Source organism: Triticum dicoccoides, chromosome 5A (assembly GCF_002162155.2).
Source record: "Triticum dicoccoides isolate Atlit2015 ecotype Zavitan chromosome 5A, WEW_v2.0, whole genome shotgun sequence".
In the NCBI taxonomy this organism is placed as follows: domain Eukaryota; kingdom Viridiplantae; phylum Streptophyta; class Magnoliopsida; order Poales; family Poaceae; genus Triticum; species Triticum dicoccoides.
The window spans coordinates 605,375,693-605,381,133 of NC_041388.1; positions in this window are offsets into that span (position 1 = coordinate 605,375,693).

Here is a 5,441-nt window from a genome sequence, read left to right on the forward strand (position 1 = left end):
AGATTGGATCTGTCTCTTTGTCTCTCTCTGTTCCTGCGTTCTCAGATTCTTCCCTTTCACCGTTTCTTATATTCCCGGAGATCCGTAACTCCGATTGGGCTGAAACTTCAACATGATCTCTATCCGGATATTAGCTTTCTTGCGGTGAAAGAAGGGCACCAACCGCCTTACGCGGTGGCCACGAGGGTCAGGGGCGCGCCTGCTGTCGTGGATCTAAGACTGACAGTAGAATGGGGGGTAGGTATGAGGAGGCAAGATCCTAGCTATGGAGTAGTTGTACACACGAGTTTTACGAGTTCAGGCCCTTCTCGGAGGAAGTAACAGCCCTACGTCTCGGTGCCCTGAGGCGGTCGACTGGAATATATATGTGTGTGTGTGTGTGTTTACAAAAGTGCGAACCCTTGTCCCAGAGGAGGGGTGGCTTATATAGAGTGCGCCAGGACCCCAGCTCCCCTCCGTTACACAGGGTTCAATGTTCATAAAGGTGGGGCGTTACTGGTAACGTCTACAATAAAGTGTTATAAATGCTCATAATGATATGGTTTAAGTCATGACCATTGCAGAGTGGAGGGCTTCTCGTCTTCTAGTGGTCAAGTGTCTTCAAAGAAGTCGAGTGGGCACATTTTCATGGTCGAGTGGATGATGTTTTCTCTCCGACTGCTTCTGATTCTTTGTAAAGATGTCTTTGGGGAGGGTATGTAGGACAGGTCCATGACCCTACCCTAGGTACATAGTTTCATCATTAGTCCCCGAATGGATCAGGGTTTGAGTGAGGAAGGGGTTGAGAACACTTCCGGCCCACTCTTTGTGCTATGAATATGGCTTGTCCTGAAACAATGAGTTGAGGAGACGATGTCGACTCCTTTCTCAGTCGCCTTGGTCCATTCTTGGTTGTTGTCGAGTGAACTTTCATGGCTGAATTCTGAATGACGATGTAGAGGGTGTTTGTCTTCAGTCTGACAGGTTGTTCCGCTCTCGACGGATCTCGCGGGATTCGAATTTTGGGAATCGCGCCAGACGGGAGGAAACGAGGTTATTGGGATGGATTAGGTAAGTCTCCTCGATCCTCGCGCCACCTTTTTCGGCACGTACTGCGCGCGCGACTGTTGCGGGATTTGTTTAGATCGCTTGGGTCCACTGGTCAGCCACTCGGTGGAAGGCCTTATAAAAGGTCTCAGGCCAGGCCTCTGCTCCGCACGCCCCCATTCTCTCTTCTCTTTCTCCCGATCTCTCTGCCACTCTCGCTTCCGCCTCGTCGCCGGACCCTCGCTCGAGCTCGATCTGCCACCATGGGGAAGGATAAGACGGCTGCGCTAGAACCGCGAAGAAGGCGACCACGAAGGCGAAGGGCAAGCGAACCAGCCGAGGCGGATCCTCGTCGAGGTCCGGCCTGCCGGCGGGCTGGATCCAGGGCGACTGGATCCGCTCGGTAATCACGGAGGACAACCTTGACGACCTGGTGGAGGGGGGATTGATCCCCCACAAGTCGGCTCGGCTCCCGGGGAACGAAACCGAGCCGCAGCCTAGAGAGGGCGAGTGTGTCCTCCTAGCAACCCACGTAGATCGTGGATTCTCGCTGCCTCCCCACCCTTTCTTCCGGGGCTTTTTGAACTTCTTTGGGGCTCAGCTCCACCATTTCACTCCGAACACCATAGTCTATCTGGCCGCTTTCGTGTCCATGTGCGAAAACTTCTTGGGCTGTCGACCGCACTGGGGGCTTTTCAAACACATCTTCACTTGCCATTCCCAGTCGATCAAAAAGGCCAAGTCGAGTGACGAGAGGACGCGGGTGATCCAGATGTGCGGCGGCCTGGGGATCCAAATGAGGATCAAGACTACTTTCCCGGCGATGATCCTTCCTGACTCGGTCCGGGGCTGGCAGTCGACTTGGTTTTACTGCAAGGATCAGCCACCCCTGGCCAGTCGACTGGACTTCCTCCTTTTTCCTTGGCTCGAGTGGAGAAGCCTGCTCCCCTGAAGGTAGTTCCATAAGAGAAGGCGCAGGTCAAGGAGCTGGTTGAACGGGTCGTCCAGCTTGTTCGCAACGGAGTGACTGGGATGGATCTGCTGGAGGTCTTTCTCGGTCGACGCATCCAACCTCTTCAAGCGCGCGATCATCCGATGTGGATGTACTTTGGGCTCGAGGATACCACTCGGATCCACCCGAAGGAGGTCAGCAAGGATATCTTGGAGAACTGGTTGAGGGGAATCACTGGCAACAAAGACAACCCTCGGGGATCCAGGAGGGTGATTCCATTCGACAAGTCGCGCCAGCCGGAGCAGGTATATTTCTGTTTTATCAAGTATCTTTCCGATTCACCACGTGATGTCCCGTTTGTGGTCGACTGAATGTCTTTTGATTGTTATCCTTTCAGGCCCTCATTGAAATGTACTCGATGCCCAACGGAGTGCAGGACCCCGGCGCTGAAGAAGAAGGAAGCGGGGGCGAGAGCGGCGAGGAGCATTCGGAAGCCGAGGAGGACGAGGAGAGCGATGAATCGACCGATGAGGAAGAAGTCGACTCGCCTCCTCGCAGGGAGAGGAGGTCCAAGTACACTCATGACCCGGCAGGCGCTCCAGACTTGGTGGCTGCGCCGATCGGGCAATCCTCGAAGCGCCCCAGGACATCTTCCCCGACGCCGACTGAGAAGCCTCCAAAGCAATCCAAGGTCGCGCTGCTTCCAGCGCCGAAAGTGTTGAAAGCCATCTCTTCCAAACCGCCCAAAGCTTTGCCTCGGATTAAAGTGACCGTTCCTACTATCTCCGGGTAACCATCTGACTTGTCTTTTATGTGGATTTGATTAACTGGGTGTAACCGATTGAATGCGGGCCTTTGCAGTGCTGCAACGTCAGGGACTTCTTCATACTAGTACCGGGACGAGGAAATGGAGGATGCGGTAACCTCTAACCCAGGTATGAACTCTTGTGATTTCGATTCTTGATCTTCTTAGAGTCGAGTGGTTCACTTGGGGTCGAATGTTCTGTCTTGCAGCTCCACCCAACATCATTGACCTTCTGGACAACGACGAAGATGTGGCTCCTAAGCCTAGGAAGAGCAAGAAGGTAACAGCTGGCAGGGTGGATCGGCAAGAACCAACTGCAACGCCTCCCGTCTGTCAAGCTGAAGATGCGGGCAGGGCCACTGTGACGTTCGATGCACCCTTGCCGAGTGGGCATCCCACTTGGTCGACCGTGCATGTGGTTCCTTCAACTGTCCAACTCCACGCCACGGAGCCTCAAGTAGCCACACCTGGGTCGTCTGCACATTTTTTCACCAGCTACCCCGTCCCAGACAGCCAGTCGGAAGCGGCTGCGGAAGCCATCCGACAGGCTGATATGATGATGGAGCGGGTGAAGATAGTGCACGAGAGCAGTCAGGCTGCCTACGACGCTAGTGCCGCTCTTCGGGCCAACGTCCAGGTGAGTAGACTTTCCGACTATTTTTGTTCTCGAAAAATCTTCTTCTGCACAATCTCCTATTGTTCGCGTTGAATTAGAGCACCCGCTGGGTGTTGCTGTCGTTTTTGGTAGTTTCGCTCTTCCACTCGGTCTGGGCGAGTGGGATCAGAACCGGTGGGGGCACGCCAAGTGCACCCATTGGGTGTAGTCCCTGAGACGGCGGTCGACTGCTGGCAGTCGACTGTGGTCTGAATTCTTCTTTTCTTGACGGTGCAATTGTTCTTTCTCTCTCTTTTTTTGCACTCGACTCCGGCGGGCCGGGCGAGTGGGATCAGAACCGGTGGGGGCACGCCAAGTGCACCCACTGGGTGTAGTCCCCGAGACCGCGGTCGACTGCTGGCAGTAGACTGGGGTCTGACAGCTTGTTGTCCACTTCTTTAGGTTTTATTCACTCGAAAATGAACTGCTTTCGAACCTATTGATTGACCTGTCTCTTGCCTCCTGCAGAAGTCTTGTACTCTTATCTCCAAGTTTGCCGAACTCGAAGAGAAGCAGAGGCAACTCAACTTTGACTTGGAATTGGCTCAGCAAAATCTGAAAAAGCTCAAGACGAGGCCGCTGGTATGGAAGGTAACTGATTGCCGACTGTACTTCAATATATCTCTTTGATCTCTTTTTTGATTCGATTATTTCTTTTGTAGAGAAAATGAAGTTGGCTCTAGACAAGAAGGACTCGGACCTCGCCGCTGCGCAAAAAGCAGCCCAAGACAAAACCGCTCTTGGAGACAAGAAGCTCGCTTCAGTCGGAACACTTGAAGGAGAGGTGAGTAGACTGACATCTTGTCTTAATGAAGCTAACCGTGAAGTGACCAGCCTGAAGAAGGATAAGGTCGCCCTGAACGAAAAGTTGGAGTCTGCGATCCACAAGAGGAACGACACAGAAGCTTATCTGAGGACCCTCGCCAAGAAGCTTTCTCTCGTGTTGGGAGGTATTTCTTTTAATTCCAACTGTGTCGATGCTTGCCATCGGATTTTGCTCGGTTGATTGAACTGACTTTTGGCTACAGAACTTTGTCAAGACTTTGACGAAGAAACTGGAAGGGTCGAGACGGGTCTGGACCCTATCGCTTCCCCGGTCTGTGACGAAACTGCGATGAACATGCTCCGACTGGAGTCCCGTACCGCCAGCGCCACAAGCTACCTCGCACGTCTGAAGGAGGTTGTCTCTCGAATCGACTCGATGCTCTGGCCGGAGGCGACGCTTCAGAATGATCTGGAATCTCTGATGACTCGGCTGAACGAGATCTCTGACCGAGTGCAAGAATGGAAGAAATCCTCCGCCCGGTGTGGTGCTGACGTGGCGCTGTCCCTGGTGCGAGTCCATTGCAAGGAGGTTCGTGAAGACAAGCTGGCCACGATCAAAGTCGCTAACACCAAAAAGCACGACTTCCAGTCCTTCATGGAGACTTTCATTGCTGCCGCCACTCGGATCGCTGATGGGATTGATCTGGACTCATTCATGGAGCTTGCCAGTCCTCCTCCGGCCGAGTGAACAATCTTATGAAACTTGGATACGCTTTAAATTTGCCTCGGAATGCCGAGTGGTTTCTGTAACCGTTAAACTCCTTCGGGCTTGGTGCCCGAGTACTTTTGATTCGCTACTTGGAACCTTTTAGTATTTATCTGAATTTGATTTATCTCCGAATGTGCTTGTGTTTGTCTTCGGATGGACTTTGCTTGCTGCACTTCTTCGTCCTTGCGGATAGCGATGGAGCGGACGTTGTATTTGTGCCGCAGCTCCGAAGGAGAAGGTGGCAGTCGACCTGCACCTCGTCGTCTTTGCGGATAAGGATGGAGCGGACGTTGTATTTGTGCCGCAGCTCCGAAGGAGAAGGTGGCATTCGACCTGCACCTCATCGTCCTTGCGGATAAGGATGGAGCAAACGTTGTATTTGTGCCGCAGCTCCGAAGGAGAAGGTTGTAGTCGACCTGCACCTCGTCGTCCTTGCGGATAAGGATGGAGCGGACGTTGTATTTGTGTC